Source organism: Pyxicephalus adspersus, chromosome 12 (genome assembly GCF_032062135.1).
Source record: "Pyxicephalus adspersus chromosome 12, UCB_Pads_2.0, whole genome shotgun sequence".
NCBI classification, from domain to species: Eukaryota; Metazoa; Chordata; class Amphibia; order Anura; family Pyxicephalidae; genus Pyxicephalus; species Pyxicephalus adspersus.
Window position 1 is genome coordinate 22179479 of NC_092869.1, and position 19700 is coordinate 22199178.

At 38.6% G+C, this 19700-nt stretch overlaps 1 protein-coding gene across 2 annotated transcripts in view; it reads right to left on the reverse strand.

Moving 5' to 3' along the window:
- The window catches only part of RASGRP1 (RAS guanyl releasing protein 1), an 81122-nt gene extending 70868 nt beyond the window's left edge, over positions 1–10254 (reverse strand). Inside the window, exon 1 of one of the 2 annotated variants that reach the window (XM_072427682.1) lies at positions 10115–10254. The gene's annotated coding sequence lies outside the window, so the exon portion shown is untranslated. The remainder of the gene's footprint in view (positions 1–10114) is intronic. The other variant, XM_072427681.1, reaches the window with a different exon arrangement.
- Positions 10255–19700: the final 9446 nt, after the last annotated feature.

Genomic DNA, 19700 nt, shown 5'->3' on the forward strand with positions numbered 1-19700 from the left:
AAAAAAACACTCAAAAAATTATATTAACATTATTAATTTTTTCTAGGACCTTTTTTTTACATTTTTTTTTGTAATCCAAATTTTTGCCGTCAAATCTCCTTTTCTTTCAGGTCGGGTCTACTCGAATTCAAACAGCCATTTTCGGGTCGAATATAAGGACAACCCGTATTCGAACACCCACACTACAAGAAACCTGAGGTAAATGTCCTTATGCAACATTTGAGGAATAAACCTTGGAAACATTGGTGTCATAGTAACAATACACCACTTTACAGTACAATACATCATAAATACATTTCAAAGTGGTAATAATATTAGGATGAATTGTAATTTTTCCTGTGTGCAGCACAACACCAGCAATTTACATCCAAATGCTGCATGATAGATTATTTACAATGATGTTCAATATGCACAATTCCATATCAGTTTACTGTGTTTATGAATATCCAAATATTCTTGTTTTTGTGCCTTCTGTTCTATTTTGTAATATGCACATCAACATCAAGGTGAAGGAACAATAACAAATTGTATTTCCAGTCTAGCGTCATATCCCTTGCATTGAATGTTTGGCCTTTTCGTACATGAAGGCCGTAATGGTAAAATTAAGGTCAATTAGACATAAATGTTCCCATGCAGTTGCAGAAGCTGGCACCTTGCCAGCTGCTCAACCACCAATACTACAGAGCTGGTTCCTAAAGAACCAGCATTTTAAGAATTGACAGTGGCCAGCAGAGCACTACTGAACTGCTCACTGCTACACCCATTTATACTCTAATGGTGGCTGCGGGTTGACACTACATGTAGAGTATCATCCAAGGCGGCAGCTAAGTGGCATGAGAAAGGGGTAACCGCACTGCAAACACATTGCCTTACAGCAGAGGTAGGCAAACTTCGGCCTTTAGGCAGGATACGGCCCAGCCAGTATTTCAGTCCGGCTTAATGTCCCCCTAGTCCAGCCTAATTGAATTGCTGCATTATCGCGAGTTCCCACGATATCATTGAGTTCCCGCACGGTAACCCTAATTACTATGCCTAAAGAGCAGAAGCAACGTGCAGCTACCAGTCTCCGGAAGGTTGACCTCGAACCTCATGTTTTCAACCCCGAATGGACTGACGAATTATTCTTTGTTCAACTCGGCAACAAAGCCCTGTGTCAAACACACGCACACGTACAGAGGCTACATCGCAGATAAGTGGAAGACACGGTTGGAAAAAAAACTTTCCTTGGACACCTTGTTTCTTATGGCCTAGTCTGCCTACTTGACCTCCTAAAATGGCCGAGTAGTCCAAAAAATTTGCCGACCCCTGCCTAATAGCCTTACTTTGTTTTACTTTGGATTTGATTCAACCTAAAACATTATTTTTCTTCCAGTGTTCTGTTTGTCCTGTACTTCAGTTTTTCTCAACCAGGGTTCTGTGGAACCCTAGGAATCCTCCAAAAGTGGCTAGGAGTTTCTTAAACAAATTGTGACTCTCAAGTGACACCAATGATCTTCTTAGCTATCTGTAAGGGTGCACGTGGATATAGTAATTCTAGCAAGGGTTCCTGAAAACCTGCAAGTTATTTCAGGGGTTCCCTCATGTTAAAAAGATTGAGAATGGCTCGTCATGTCATGAGGGCTTGTTTTTCATTTTGCTCAAATAGTACACCCTTGCACAAGCAGGCTTTTATCGTATCAGGAGATCCTCCAGAAATTTAAAGTAACAGGCATCTCATTTTATAGCTATCTAGAAATTCGGCACTTTGCAAAGATTTTAACAAAGGATCTTGTATTTCCACTACTCACCTCATTTGGGAAATGGTGTATCAGTGGATTCGAATTCTCCAGTAGTGAAACATGCCTATGTGCAAAAGTGGGAACAGATTCTGAGTAGAGCTCTTTCACAGGATATTAGGAAAATACTGTGGCAAGAGGCTTAGAAAAGTTCTTTATATAAGGAAAATACTTATAAAATAATAATGCACTAGTACTTTACACCGGAGGTGCTTCATAGGATCTTTCCAAATATAAGTAACCTCTGCTAGAGGTGCGGTTCTGAGGTTGCCACTCTACATCATATTTTTTGTTTTTGCCCACCCATAACCTCAAATTGAAGAATAATATATCACCTATTAGGGGAGCTGGAACCTATTCACCTGGATATATTGACCCATTTATTGGGGCTTCCTATCAGTGATCTTCCTAAACCCCATAAACATTTAATGGCTGATATTCTAATGGCTGCTAGATGCCCTATTCCCAGGTACTGGAAATCTGACTCCCCCCTCACCCCCTACACGGACAGCATACTTCACCGTATAAGGGATATTTAGCTCATGGAACAGCTTACGGCCAGGCTGCATGACCGTCTTGACAAACTTGAAATTGTTTGGGCTCAGGGACGGCCCTCAGGCACACCTATCTCTGTGAAATAGTAATAATTAACAAAGTCATCACCTAATTGGGTTGTAGGCCCGACCCATTCCTACCCCACCCTTTTTTCTTCTTTTTTTTTCTGTTTTGTTTTTCTCTCCTTTCTTCTGGATTCCTTTTATATCTTTACTGTTTCAATCATTAGTTTAAAAAAAAAGATATACTTTATGACCAGAGCAATTATCCAACAGAACAGGGCTCTCCTGAAGCTAAAAGATCACACGGATTCTTGCTTTTAATAAGTCACAGGATAATCACTCAGGAACAGAATTCTCCTAGGATTCTGAAGTGATTGCTAGGGTCTAATATATTGTGCCATAGGATGCACTCAGGTTAAAATGCATCTATACTTAAGTAATAAAACATTACCCGTTATAGATGCTAAATTCTTTACATTTCTTTAATTACTCTGCCTACCATTGCATTTTTTTTTAGAAGAACAGCCATTGGAAGCATTTCAATGAGCTGCTAGTGAGTTATAACACTTGGAAGGGTTACCACGATGTGATGTGCTATCATTTTGCTTTTAGCCCTCAGAAGAGGCTCTCAGCAGAGTAGTGGCAGCCAAGCTGTGGCTCTGTAGATGTGAAATTATAGGGTGTATGAAAGAAATGTTTTGTACAATTGCAGATAGACATTTCAGCATGTTCAAATTTCTTAGCTACTTCTCACTAGCTCTTGAAATGCTGTACAATTAGGTGCAGAACATGAGCTACAAGAGGCTCTCAAACTCCGACTATGCACAAAAGCATAATTTTCACAAACTACTATACACATAAGAGTAACGCAGTGCTGTTCTCATCCTTTCAGCAGCTATGGAAAGTGGTAAAGACATAACAGTAGCAAGCAATAAATAACAAAAAATACCACTCTTCTCTTCTTCTTTGGATACCTCAACTAAGAAATTTCAAAGAGCTACTTATCTTGGCAGCAATACAGCTCCTTAATAAAATAATAGCACAAGTCAAGATCATGAAAGATTTTAGAAAAGATGTTATAATGCACACCTCCCACTTCATAAAAAATCAAATATTAAAATTATTTGATTCTTATTTTTTACCTATTATCCTACAATTTAGACCAAGTGCACTGCTTTTAAGTTGATTGTAGCACTTTGTATGCCAAAAGTAAAGTATGATAATGTTTAAAATGGTTTCAAGCATAAAAATTGAGCTTTAATCCAATTTGCTTGTATTTTGTGAAAGGGTAATTTTCACTATCATTTTTTATCGCTGTATTTGTGTCTATTGGAAAGATTTACCCTATGTCCTCTAGCGGAGATACAACAGGAAGTGAGTCAAAATATTTCTAAAATAAGGGGAAATCCCTACACTGAGATTTTTCTGACCCTATTGGAAGGAAACTTCTCTACAGTGTGACAACTTCTCTATGTGTAACATTTTGCATTTCTGCTAATTTTCCACCCCAAAAAAAGGAGTGGCAAGGCCTAATAAAGGCCTTGAAAGTAGATCCTTCCAATGGGGCACCAACAGCAATAAAATAAAAATCCAAAAGCATAGCAAATTAACACCCAGTGTTTTAGTATACTCACACAACCCTAATAATCATTACACAACTTTGTGCTATGTCTGTCTACAGGATACCTTATTTAGCTTAGTGAATGAGATAAAACTCTGACTTCAACCATCCAATCATGTGAAACACAAATCTTGTTTTTTAGATTTAGACTTCCTTGCATGTCATTGGATATTCATTGCAAAGTAAATTTCCCCCATATTTCCTAAACTAAGTGAAGTGAGCTTTCAAGTGCATAATTCAAACTGCCAATTGAACAACCTAAGTGCCTTTCTCATTTAAAGCTTTCTATTAGTAATCAGGAAAATTAAGCTACAACTATTTCTATGGTTATTCAATGACAGGCAAGGGAGAATGATAGAGACTAAAGCATGGCAGAGAGCCAAGGAATTTGGGGTATTTAGACGTCACATTGCCCTTAACACTGCTGAATGGTTCCTTTTTGTTCAAGTACTTTTGTTATATCATTAATTTTGTACATTTTATGCAAGAATTACTTTATTTCCATTTTACATCAGCACCTATGTGTTAAAACAAATTAAACACAAACACTGCAATCATCATGTGTTTAGCATGCACGTACTGGGTGTTTAAAAAAAGTATTTTATTTATGAAACCTAAATAAACTCTTTTATTCCCAACTTTATACATAGAGTGTCTATTCTATTGTCTCTATTTATTTTTAGATTGTCCTAGAGGCTGCAATGTAATAGACATAGAGCTTGCTAATTTACTTTGTTGTTGTAATAATCGTCTATACAACCAAAGCTTTACACATGTACATGTACTATTTGTCATGCATTTGCTTTGTTTATATTTTATATATGATGGAATAGAAACAAAGCTCCAGATGTCAAAACTGACCTTACAAAGAAGCCAAACTGCTCATAATAAAGCCAAAAAGACCTCTATATTCCAAGGAAATGAATAAAACAAATTACATACTTTAATGTCTCCTGTGTTAGGAACCTGTTGAAAGGGGCAGGTGAACAAATGATTTCCTAGTGTCTCGCCTGTTTATATTTGCAGACTTTTAGAAGGCTGTATGGGCCTAATGCAGGGAGGTGCTGAGACGCTACATGTAATGTCTCATGGGAGGTTCACCACTCATCTGCTTATACATAGACTGGAATGGATTTTTTTAAAGCATTTAGGAGGAAAAAGTACACACAAATGTAGAGTTTCTACCTTCTCTACCTCTCCAGTTCCTGTGCAAGACAGCCACACGGCTAGTAAACCACACTAATAGCATTTTTCAATGGTTTGCTATAGCTCAGAAACACTTTACATCTTAATGGTCTGTAACCCCTCCTGGTCTTCTAATGGTTGAAATTGGGCATCTAATGAACAGTAACTGCACCGTATTGCAACACAGACATATGTAAAGAGATTTTTCTTAAAAACAATATACACTGCATATGATCAGTGGAACACTTGCTATTGACAAGCGTTTGTGTACAATGGTCCTTTACAGGACCATTATACCAATTGTGTAAATAGATTCAGATTGTTACAGATGGATACTGGAGACTGTTTTTTTTATCAAGGGCTTTATAAAAGCGATTGGATAAAGCCACATATAAAGCAGAATATAGAGACTGTTCAAAGATTAACAATGTGCCTGGGTCAAAATGAAGATATGTAATAAAACATAAAGGTTGAATTTATAAATCCTTTAGAATGTTGATGAGGGGGTATGGCTGGATTTACCACTAGGCACAATAGGCATATGCCTAGGAGTGCTATTGGTTGAACAGCCCCCCTGCACTATCCCTTATTGTGCACTGTACATGCCTTGCTGCCATCTCTGCACTTAAACTGAATATAGTCTGGCTACCATCCAGCTTGGGATGGGATTTCAAGGAATCATAGAGGAACTACAGCTCTGGTCTGATTGTTACATTGTAGAGCAATAATGACTTTTTTTTAATAGGTAAAAATGGAAGACCTATGACTCGTGTTAAAGGTCAGAGTTTAGGGTACCAGGCTTTCTGTATGTAGATGCTTCAAAGGTGTAAGGTTTAATGTAATACACACTTCAAAAGAAAAATAAACCTAGGTTACACGCATTTACCTTTTTTTAAACCAAATATCAACCTGATCTGAACTACAGATATAGATTAAAGCATATACTGTGTGTACACCTAGCTATTACATATAATGGCTAGATACACTCTACAGTGGCTCTCCTGGTACTATATGCTGACTAGTACACTGGCACGATCTAATGTGCCTCCATTAGGTTATTGTCATTGCACAATGTATATCTGGTTATATAAATATATTTTGATTCCATGCACGAGTATGTGCACCAGAGAGTGGACCTGTGCATGTGCAGAAGACCTGACACCTTGTTTTCACTTCTCCTGGTTGCAGTTGACTGAATTGTTCCAAAATTGTTCAGTCAAATCTGAAATGTTGAGTCAAAAATCCATGCGCAGCTCAGTGTCAGATGTCTGGTATCCTGGTGTGCCTCTGGCTTCTTCAAAAGAATTAACTCTTCTTGTAAGAATACACAGGAGTTAAATCAATTTAGCCTGGCCAATCATGACGGCCAAATATTTGAAACCTGGGTGAGGACTAGATGAAGATGGCAGCGTCTACAACAGAGCGAGGACAAATAACTGTAATCAGAAAATTGCAAAAGTTTTTTATTTTCCTAAAGGGTCATTGCTTTTCTATTCTGCAATGGACTGACTTGATCAGTTTTTTAATAATTAGGTTTAGTTCCCCTTTAAGCAACACATTACCATACAACACAATGCACAGCACCAGGTAGATGAAAATAGGCCCACAGTGCTAGCCAGGTAGATAAAAGTTGCTATCCACCAGTGTAAGTCTACCTGTCCGCTCATATATAACCATTACATGAAGAATCTGCACATCCCTATATGAAATATAACCACAAAAATAACAAGCATGTTAAAATGTATTGGTGCCAAATATTTTCATGTAAATATTACAATATTGTCATAAAATGCATTCTCACTAAACATACAGATATAGTTCCCCTAAAAGGTAAACATTTGCTAATAACCAAGATTTAGCATTGGAGTAAGATCTCCAAAGGGGTACCCAATCACATGCAAGGAAATATTAAGAAACAGGATTTTTCCTTGCATTATTGGATAGTTGAAGTCAGCAGAACCTCATCACATTTACTAAGCCAAGTGAAATATCAAGCTATTTCTGCCCATAACAGTACAAGCTTTGTGCAGAAACAAATAAAAAAAATAGAAAAATAAACTAGCTAAATGTAACCAGGGTAACAAATTAAAAGTATGTGACTATGAGGCTGTTTTATAGCATTAGGACATTTATCTTTTTTTATGCTTTAATCATCCACTGACAGGTGCAGGATGCTTTGTTACTTTTATGAAAACGGATGCACAGTGAGCACAGCTCAAAAGAAGTTGTGAGCTAGAAAACTTGCAGTTTCTGCACTTGCATTGACACATGAAGGTACATAGTGACACCACACATCATTGGTGTGGAACTTTGTATTCATATCACTACTGATGATTTCACAAAATATTCTAAAGCAGAGATGATTGGGTGGAGTATATATAAAAGTACAGTGGGGTTTGAATGCTGGCAGAGTTACCAATTGGCAAAGTGATGCCTTATAGGTTTCCTTGGGTGCATACAAACTTTGGAGTTCAAACTGTGTACCAGATGATATATTTCTTCTATTGAAGCCACCCACATGCATTACAAAAATCTTCAATGTAAAGTTCATGCAAAGTAGGGAAAGTCCCTTTGTTGGATTTCCTTTTTTTCCATCAATGCCTGTCCATCAAGAAACTAAAGGAAATCTCTAAAATTCCTCCTTTCTTAAGCTATGTACAGACGCTGGAATATGCATGACCAATTGCGGCCCGTGTTCAGATTTCCACCGGCCTGCAGCCTCTGTCAAAAAAACAATAATATGCGGCCAGCCAGCACTGTTGACCACAGTTTAAAATACACACGTACAAAAAAGCAATTTTATTTTTCATTAGAGTTGATCAACCCCCTTGCAATTATCGGCCCGCTACTCAGCGGCCATAATCGGCAGGACAGGAGTCCCCCATGTGTGCACAGGGAATCCCCTACGTCAAAATAGTGGGCGTGTGGGACCCGATCAGGCCACGCCCACTCTAATTCCAAGAACATGCTCTGTACAGAGCCGCACTGACTCCGCGCACAGGGAATCCCTCACGTCACCCTGGTGGGCGTGTGCTGTGCGGGACCCAGGCAGACAAGGCCACCACTAACCCAGAGTACGTGCTGAATGGTCAGCCCCCACACATTTTTACCTCACCAAATCTGGCCCTCTTTGCAAAAAGTTTGGACACCCCTGAACTAGATGATCATCTGAAAAAACAATTGTGATTGTTTGGGGTAAAAATCTAGCATGTGTACAGCAGTCTTCCAACATCATTTAGCAATCTGTTGTGGCAGGTCACTAAACAAGTGAGCGTAGATGGCTATTATCTTGTATAGTAAATGATGCAGCAAGGTGCCTCCTGCTTGCCCCCCCTCTTCTCTATAGCACAGTGCCATGTGTACACTGCTTGTTCCTTCCACTGTCATTGCAAACGATCAAGAAAGATTGTTTTAGGCAACAGAAATGTCAACAGAAACAAATCTGTATGCTGATTTAGACACATTGGGCCTAGTTTATTAAAGTTATCCAAGGCTGGAGAGGATACACTTTCATCAGTGAAGCTGGGTGATCCAGCAAACCTGGAATGAATCTGGTCCAGGATTGAGAACATCTGCTAACAAATAGCAAATGACTTTGAAAGAAATCCATTCCAGAATTGCTGGATCACCCAGCTTCACTAATGAAAGTGTATCCTCTCCAGCCTTGGATAACTTTATTAAACCAGGCCCATAGGGACAACAGACCAAGTGTCCCTATTTCCAGATTTACCCTCCCCTCATGTTCTAAGGATAACTATCCTTTGAAGTGTTTGGTCTATCTTATATTCTGTCTTGGTCTGTTGGAAACACAGATAGCAATAAAAGAATTTTGACAGGTCCTAATCTTTTCATAAGCTATCCAAAACTAAAAAAAAACTATGGGTTCATTTTACTAGGAGCCCACCAGCAACACATACTTACCTTTTCTACTGTAGAAAAGAAAACAGGCCAAAATATTTGGTATGGGGTAGGGGTAGACAATGTGACTGTCTACAATTCTTTACTACATAACAGTGCTGGTGCTTGGGATTGACTACTCTGGCGTAGTGATGAAAAGAGACGCCTCTGCCCTATGTAAGCTCCAAATTGTGATTTAGGGCCCCTCCTCTTCACTCCCAGCATTGAAATAGAGTACAAGTAGGTGGCAAGTAATGATATGCCATCCTTAATGGGCAAAGTACCAGTTTAAATCCATATAAAGCACAAATAACAGCTTTCACATTTTTTTCTATGTGCCCTATAGGTGAACAACAAACCACAGGTCATATTCCTGTTTTTTTTGGTTTGCCATTTTTAAATAAATCAGAGTTGAAAAAGATACGATTTGCTTGTGTACAGATTCTGAAAAAAAAATTTCACGTACAGGGTAAAGCCATCTTTCTCCTTGACCGTTGTTTTATCAGTCCTGATGCATGTTGTATTACCACGTATGTATAAATGACACATTTAGCTCTGTGAAATCAGGGAACTGTTATTTTTTAGCAATCTGCTTTAAAATGAGTCTAGATTTACATGATATGAACGATGACCCATCAGTGAAACAAAAAGCAAGGCCTTCACCAACACGCTGTAGTTTATTAATATGGCTTTTTTAGGTAGCTCTTCCTACATTAGATATTCCTGTAAGGAGCGACATAGCACAATTCCATCTCTGTCTAAATAAAAACTGGCACAATTAGCAACTTAACAAGTGCATGTATTTGCTTTTTTAATTCATGCACCATATTATCCAAAGCCTACAAGTATACAAACAATACTTTAAGTCAACTATTACCGTGAAAGATGCCAACATACTCAACTGCATTGGTTAGAAAGACATGCCAACAGTAACACACATTATAGAAAGCTGAAAGTGGAGGCATACCCACTCTGTACAGGTAATTGAACAGCACTTGAGTGCTGTGAACGGTTTCTTAGCTGAGGTTTGTATAAGGGAAGTATGCCAGCCGGGCTCTGAACAAGGCACATTCACTTACCTTGTATGCCATGCAATGCTGAGGGTTCCTTGCGATGTCAGGAGAGCCCATTTTTACTGGTAAACATTAACACCATCTTGCTAGCAGCATGTTGACTTTCGCTTTGTGAGCGCTTTTCTTTGCTGTAAGGTAGCAATGGGAGGTTGTCTGCTGGCTTGTGGTCGGGAAATTATCATACCGTGGTTTCCATGTACATAAATTACGAGCTACAGACACTCTCAGTTCCTTCTTTGAATTACTTTTTTTTCCTTTACTCTTTTACTTTTACATTTCTTTCCAATGGTTGACAACCTCTGTGTTATTTTGTTCTTTATTTAACTTACAACTGCAAGCTACTTGGAAAAGAAATATTTTATTAGGTCAATAAATTATTCATTAGAGAGATCTTAAGGCCCCGTTCATACTTGATGATATTGGTGCAGGAAAGGAAAATGTATGTAAAATTGCAAACATAATGCTATTATGTAATATTATTATAATAATATTACATAATAATATTATGGATAATAATATTATATTTAGTGGCATGTCTTTATCTGTGTATTTCCATCTCTGGGCTTGGTTTAGATTGATGTAGTAGTATGGACAATAAATGAAATGCTATAACCCATTGACACCAAACCATCTCATACTGGTCTTTTTAAGATGAATAAGACGTCACTCAAGGTATATATGTTATACTGCAACTCACAGCAAAGCACAGCCACCAGCATTGCAGTTCATAGTGATGATGACCTGACCACGTTAATTACAATAAATGAGGTGCACAAAAAAACAGACAGAAATGTGTGCAGCAGTGTATTGTGGTATTGCATTGCACTGAAACATATAGTGAGAACATCAGGCATTGCTTTCTATGTGTTGTATCTCACTATATGTGTGCACTGTATTGCACAAAGCATGAATGAAGCCTTAATTCATAGTCCATCTTGTAGTGGTCTGAGGGCTTTATAGTGAATTGATTGCTATGGCTTACTGCTCTTAAAGCTAACGTCAACCAATTTTCTTTTCAGTTTGGGATAGCATCAGGAAAAATGTAAAATTTCGGTCACGCTTTTATTTCAATCTATGACCCTGTTTGGGAGATTTTCCTTTATTTCTTCTTCCTGTACTCCCATACAAGACATGAGGTGTATTCTTTCCTCCAGTACAAAACAACACAAAGCTAAGCATTGTCAACACCAATAAGAGTTTACTCGTGTTCTCAGGATTACCTTCTGAAATCTTTTTTTACATGGATAAGTGTAGCAATGTCAACAATACATATGGCCAACTGCATATCCTATGTTATTTTTTAGAAATCTATCCCCACCTAGCAGAGCTTTTAAGTGAAATTCAGCTCTGACACAAGTCTGTTCCTTAAGCTAAAAGACACAGTAGAGGGTTTCTTCGTGAAAAAGTGCTTGTCCAATAATATTTTCCAAAAAAAACACTGAGGCTGGTAGAGGCAATAGTACAACACTGAAATGTTAATTTGAATAGGGATTGCATGTTGTTAAGTTTACAGAGAACTATGGGCTTGGGTGAAACAGATAGCCACAGAAAATCACATTTAAAAAAGACTTATTTTGTTATGTTGAAGTTTACTCAACCGAGTAGCTTTCTTAGTTTTTGAACTCAGAAGGCTACTTGAGTGAGTAATAAAATGTCTTTACCAATACAGGTCCCATGTTACTAACTATACCATGACCTGGATAAAAAAAAACATATCATACTTATGGATGAGATATAACTATCTGTCAGGTCATTCTGCATCAGGTAAAACTGAGTGAGGAAATCACAGAAGGAGGTACATCGGGGAATATACCAACACAGAGTATGCAAATCTGAAATGTAAACTTCACCATGCAAGGCATACTACCGTATGCTTCCCTCCAGTGCAATAGTAATTAAAATGATCATATTAAACAGTATGAAACATATCTCTCTATATACATTTTCTTATTGGCACTTATTCACTGTTATTATATATATACATACAGGTTAAAGTATAGAAAAGGAATGGATGGTATGGTTATGGAATATGATCAAGAGGGATTAAAGAGAAAAACGTGAAATCCCTGTACATGAATCAGTGCAATAGATCCATTTCACGTAAACATTCTTTTAAATATAGGTGTGTGTGTTAAAACTAAATATTTTATTATTGTTTAAAACCTTATGTTGTAAATGTATATGTGCATGGGGCAGCCATACCCACTCATTACATACTTCCTGCTCTTTGTGATGTAGTGCTGCACAATACTAATGCTTTACTGATCCTTCCCACAATACAAGTAAATGGGAAAACTCACTGTGTTTCCAGTGTGTGAGAGCATATCGTTTACTCTATAGGCAAGTTAAGTGACTGTAGTTGTCCTATGGTATTTCCCTACTCATCTATATGGTGTAATATACACTTTCAGTTCCATACAAGCAAGTCTCACTATAATGCTGCTTTTCCTTGCATCATAGCCTTTTCCCAAAAATGGTTGCTTCATACTGCCCACTTGTACTGTAGCTTTATTCATTTCTATAAAAAAAAAGCATGGCAGCCTTAACTCAGAACAAAATGCGGCTACGGCTTGTATGCTTTTGATCAGTATTGGTCAGATAGTTCCAATCAAAGTTGATTATGATCAGATCAATTCAAAGCGACCTAGGTTAAGAAAGCTGAATTTGAGCAGCTCATCTGAGTTCTGATCTGACATTGACAGGTATCACTGGACAATGACAGCTGTTATCATTCTTCAATAAGAATGGCTGAGTACTACTATACCTGTCATTAAAAAGTACTATTTACTCTGTTTCAAAAATGCTGTAAAAATCTGAAGAATTTCAAGAACTGCTCATTGTTAACAAAAACAGTTAGAGTCATGGTATAGCTATCAAGATTTAGCCCATCTTTCTAAACATTTTTCCACTGATACACGCATCTTTGGGTATTTTGTAAAATGAGGCACAAAATATTTACTGTTGCTACAACAATAGGCTGGTGGCTTGAGTATGCATTGTCATATCCTAGCAAGTTCCAACTTTGGTACACAATCAGAGGAGCGAATGGAGTCACTTCCAAGCTGTCACATTGGGACGTGATGACCACATGTAGTCACATGTTGGCACATGCAAACACAAAGAAGGAAAGGCATAGTACCAGGATCCAGAAAGAGGACAGGTTTACTCATTGTAGCTATTTTTGGATGTGTTAGGGGTTAGATGTTTTTTTCTAGAGTTGGAGAGATTTAAAAAGGTCATGGACATTTTAGACTTTACAAGAATTGGGAAGATATCTTTCCAATGTGAAGAAAATTAGAAAATGTAGCAACAAGTGGCCCCCTGAAAGATCTCACCTCTATTCATGTTTAGGGGTTAACTTGAAATTTTAGATTTACCTTTAGATTTAAGTCGCATACACAGGTGCAATATTAGTCGTTGGAAAAGATCTTTCACAATCCTTTCCAACGACTATTATTGCACAATGCATGAACGAGTGCTGTATATACAGCACCGTTCTGCTCTATGTAGAGGAGAGGGGGAGCGCGACGGAGCCAGGACAATCGTTCGGACGACGGGCGCTGTACACGCCAGATTCTCACCTTACGTAGCTTAAGTCTTTTTGACATTGGTAACCTGGACACAAGCAGTAATAAAACATTTCAGTGGTCTCTTATCTTTCAATATATTTGCAAACAAAAACCCCCTGCTGGTATTCTTATCTTTCTTTCTTGTTCTTGGGGGTTTAGCAATCAACCTATGCAACCTAAATGTTTAGGGACATCCTGTAAACCCCATACCCTATATTGCTACTCCTAAGCTACATACACACGTCCTATGGTTCTCGCCAGATAATCGGCTCAGGGACAATATCGGACGAGAATCTGGCAGGTGTACAGTGCTCATCGTCCGAACGACCGTTCTGGTGGATCCACAGAAGATAGACGAACGATCCTAATGCAAGGGAAGGGGGAGAGCTCGCAGCAGAGAGCCGCTCCGTCTCTCTCCCCCTCCCCTCTCCATAGAGCAGCACGGTGCTGTATGTACAGCACTCGTTCATTCAACGCGCAGTTCTTAGTCATTGGAAAGGATCATAAAAGATCCAATGATAAAAATTGCACGTGTGTATGCGGCTTTAGGCTACATACACACTTGCAATGGTTCTGGTTCGATAATTGTCTCAGGGCTGATATTGGACGAGAATCTGGCGTGTGTACAGGGCTCGTCTTCCATCATCTGAACGACCGTCCTGGCGGATTCACGGATGATGGAGGACGATCAATCTTAATGAAAGTGAAGGGGGAAAACGCGTAGCAGGATGCCGCTCATTGTTCTCCGCCTCCGCTCTCCATAGAGCAGAATGGTGCTGTATGTACAGCAGTAGTTCATGCATCAGGCACTCATTAGTCGTTGGAAAGGATTGTGAAAGATCCTTTCCAACGACAATCATTGCACGTGTGTATGCTGACTTACCTTCTACTCTTATAATCTAAAACTTCTTTAAGAATACTTTGACACTTGCAACTACTATAAACCTATATCTCTTATATAAGTCTTAAATTTACAGCCTTTCTCCCCTTTCCATACGGGATGTCCATACAGAACCCCATATTGCTTATGTTTTTAAAGGTTAAGAATAACTTTTAAAATGAAGTGGAGTGAAAAGTCCAGAGTAACACTGGATTTGCGTTCTCCTTGTCCAGAATTCATGTTGTTATCTAAGGCAGCTTGATTTCCTGCTACAGAGCCAAAACATTATAACATCAATTTTATTTAGAAATGTATCCAAATGCAAACACAGTCAGGTTGTTGTTGATGGTTTTATGGTGTATTTTGCCCGTAGGTGGCAGTTGTCCTCTAATTATTTTATTTAATATATATTTATTCATTATATTTTTGTTTTTTTCTGTCCACAATCATACAATGATTTTTAATCATACTCATATTTGTATGAAGAAACATTTGTCTGCAAAACAGCAATAGTTACTGTGCTGCAATTGCAACATGTGTTTATTTGACATTGGTTTACATTACAGTGCCTGCTGAATTCAAGAATCTGTTGAAACTTTGTATATTTTACAGTGTACCCACTGGGAAGTGAAACTCTAAAATCTGTCTGTCCCATTCATGGTCCTGAACACAGAACATGTTGTTTTAAAAAGACTTTTAGTCTTGGTGTGGTAAGAATGAGAATATTCATGTGATAATTTACTTCCCCAAATATCACCATAAAGAGAAGTACACGTTCAATCAAGGGGTCCATACAGGTATGCAAATCCCCTTTCCATATTGCATTTTTTCCCATTTTCATCTTTTGAATGCTAACTGTATATAAACTTCTTCCACCAATTTATATGGACATTGTAGAGTCCCACTCCAGCTACATATTACTTTTGTAATTATTATAGTGGGAATGGTTGAGGCCTTTGTCAGATCAGTGGCATATCTAGCATATCTGACTCCCAGGTGGATTGTTTTTGTATATACACATCCTGCTACTATGTCAAAGTGAAATGGAAACCAGTGTAGAGATCTGCAAAGAGATGCAGCGGAAGAGGAGCGGTGGGAAGGATGGATGAGTCTGGCTGCAGCATTCATAATAAATTGTAGAGGAGAGAGTCGGGTTAGTGGAATACCAGAGAGGAGGAGGTTACAGTAGTCCAGGCGAGAGATGATGAGAGCATGTACAAGGAGTTTGGTGGTCTCAGGGGACAGGTAGGGATGGTTTTTGGAGATGTTGCGTAGGTGAAAGTGACAGGACCTGGAAATGTTCAGAATATAGGGGGTAAATGAGAGGGCCGAGTCAAAGGTGACACCAAGACAACGTGCCTGAGGGGAGGGCCGCATAACAGTGTTGTTAACAAAAAGAAATATGTTTGAGGGAGATATGGAATTTTAGGGGGGATGATGATGAGTTCTGTTTTATCCAGGTTGAGTTTCCTGAACCGGTCAGACATCCATGATTAGATGGCTGACAGGCAGCATGAAACCTTATCCAGGACTGAGGGAGACAGGTCAGGGATGGACAGATAGATTTGAGTGTCATCAGCATACAGATGGTACTGTAAGCCAAAGGAGGATATGAGACTACCAAGAGAGGAGGTGTACAAAGAAAGAGGAACCGGTCCAAGGAATGACCCTTGGTGAACACCAACAGGGAGGAGAGTGGGCGAGGAGGAATTACCATTGAAAGAAACTTGAAAGGAGCGGTCAGACAGATAGGAAGCAAACCAGGAGAGAGCAGTGTCACAGATACCAATGGAGCACGTTATTTGTATTAGAAGGGGGTGATCAACAGTGTCAAAAGCATTCAGCATTGTTCACCACATTTTCTAGTTTATATTTTGTATAATGTATTTTTTCAGAAATCTTGCAAGCAAGCATTTTTATTTTGTTTTTTGAACTTTCAAGGCTCCATTTAGACTGGCTGTAAGATTGCAGTGCTGTTTCAGCTTCTTAATGTCAGCAAACTACTGTCTTGGGTGAGTTCTGCAAGACTGGTGCAGATAGACTATCATGGGAGAACCTAGGTGATCCAGTAAACCTGAAATTGATCTGGTCCAGGGCTGAAGACTTTTGGCAACTAATACCAAGTAATTTTTTATGAAATCCATTTTAGGTTTGCTGGATCACCAAGGTCCTCCCATGATAGTCTATCCTCTCCGGTTTTGGAGAGCATTAATAAATCAGGCCCACAGTGTCTACCCTTGGTAGCCCATTAGCGAATGAATGGGAACAGAAGTAAGTAGTTTAGTACCACTCACTGCCATTCAGTGGGAAATCTGTAAATACTGTTTTTTTTTAAAACAAGCAACGTGGGAGCCACACAGGATTGCTTGATTCCACCTCAGGGCTGATCCTGCCATAAAACTGGTTTAATATACATATATTCTCCATATAACAAATTAAGTATTATAATTGTTTTATTTTCTTAATTTGTTTACCCAAAGTGGTCATTCTTAAAATACTTTTTTTTTTACTATCAGCAAATGTTAATTCCTCAAGAAATGACACACAACCATAGTGCATTACAGGGACAATATGCAGTACTACTTTAAAAACTGGCATACTGTGAACTTTTAAATCAGGATCTAAAATTGGCAAATGTTAATGTTTGACCTTTGCACAATGCTCAGTGAATTGCATACAAAGTATTGCTATGATGTTTGTGTAACAGGGATGCAAATACAGATCCCACACTGTTCTGTTCCCCTGTCTGCGTAAAGAAGTTAACTTAATACTCAGATTTGTATGCATATGGTGATCTCTGATGTGTTCTAAAATCTAAAAAAAAAATGCAATATATTAGCTTGTTTACAGGAGTTAAATATATTAAATATGTCCCTGTTCATCATATGTACCAAACCACCAGATTCTTGCCAAGACACAACCCTATTCTTAATGATGTTGAGAGTGTGGCTTCCCTTAATATGTGAGGTCTGTTCTCTGCATCATCATTATTATTTTTATTATCCAGTATTTATATAGTGCCGACATATTATGCAGCCAAAGTCCATAGTCATGTCACAATATATGTGAGTGCAAAGCATGATGGTGGCAGTGAAGGGGATAGTGCCGAAAAAAGGTGAATATTGTAGGTAAAGCTGCTTTTGTTTTTTGGTGTTTTCATCATAGTCGGTTGTAATGCTTCTACCAATCCCTTCAAATCGACCTATAGCCTAGGCAGAGATCGCATGGACAAACTTTTATTCAGACTACAAAATAATAGGATTTCCTCATGGAATCAGAAAGGAATTTTTTTTTTACTCCTGGTGGAGCAAAATGTACCAGGGATTATTTCGTCCATAGGGTTTCATATCTGGGATATGTTTATTTCCCTAGGGGTTGAACTTGCCAGACTTATGTCTTTTTTTAGCCTGACCTACTATGTAACTATGTAAGAGAAATATATAGCTAAAAAGGAAATTGCTATGTTTAAAGGGGCATTTAAATTTGGAAGCGATGAAGGATATTGCAGTAACATGGTGAATTCCTATTAGTTTTCACACAGTACAGTTTGTCCTCTGGATGAGAAAAGGGAAAAGTGACACACAGCAAAAACATTATTTTCTCCTACACTTCAAAGCAGTCAAAGGGTTTAAACAAGTTCATGGCTGATAGTTGTTGGATTACAAGCAGAATGAGGGCTTTTGGTCCCAAATCTACTCACAATGACACAATGCAGGACAGACATTAAAGCCAAAAAAAACACTATTCACTATATTTACTATATTTTAAGTGTCGATTTGAGAAGCAGTTGTGCAATTAATTTGAGACATAAAATTTGCAACTTGAATGAATATGGCAGTATGAGCATTTTCCAGCTGCTACTTCACTACCAGGCACCTAAGCATCTGGTATTCCACTTAATATAGAGAAATTTGGTGTTTCCTCACAGCTCCCCTCCCCAGACCCTTGGCAAGAGAAAGGGCGGTTTACAGGGACATTTTTGGTACTAGACAGAGTCCAACTGCTAAAGTCTGTAAAGTGGTCAATATATGAAAAATGTAACTGGACTCCTGATGCGTTTCGGCTTCCTCAGGGGATTATAGGGGAAATCAGTGACAGTACGGCTGAATCACCAAAGTCCTGGTGATTCACCGGCCAGTGCCGTGGACCATGTCTCCTGTATGCATCAGGGCGATGAGTGGGTTCTAATTCTGGACACAACCCGCCCATTTTCCCATTGCAGGCTCAGACCTGCAAAAAGGTTGGGGACCACTGCCCTAAAGCATGTTCGTGTAGCCAATCACATCATGGTGAAAATCCCTATTTCCCTTATCGGAGCATGTCACTGGATTTAAAGGCAATGGTGATATCCTTCTGACTCTTGTTACTCTGGTTATTCCCATGAACTGGATCCACTTTAAGTATGAACCTACTGATTCTTCTTTTTTTCCATTATATCTCCAGGAACAACAGATATTATCCATTTTCTTCAATTCTTCACCATGCCTACTATTATGACAAATCTTTTTAGAGCAGGATTGCCACATAGACTCTTTCATCATCATCCTTGAGAGCAAGTCTCCTTGCTTTTTCAGATAGCACTTTATTATTCGTCAGATCCTCTGATGGGATGCACTCTAATGATGGACACCTCTAATTGCCTTGATCATCATTGTTATTTGAATAATGTACCCCTTCAACAGAGGAATCTACACCACTGGGATATGTAAGTTTGTTACGCTGGATGAATACTACTATGTTAGGGCCAAAATAAATAGTTCTATAGAGGTTTCAGTTCTGTTTTTTATATTTGTATTTTATCTGCAGTGGAGGAGAAGCCATGTTAATGTTACTTGAGCTGATACAGCACCCAGGCATGGGCAGGACCCATCTTGACCTATTTGACTCCCATGTTCCTCTTTTATTTTTGATGATGAGATTTTTCTTAAGGGCAGGCCTCATGTGCTTTGATCTTATTCAGAGTGGCCCATTGGGGTTTACCTGCAGGTCACTGGAAGGTGCAGGCAGTGTTTGGTTTCTACAGCGATCTGAGACACCTGTTCCTCTTCCTCACTGCAAGTTGTATGCTCTACTTTGAATACTGCAAACACCTCCATACTACAATTATTATTAATACTCTCTTTTCTATTTTTTTTAAATTCCC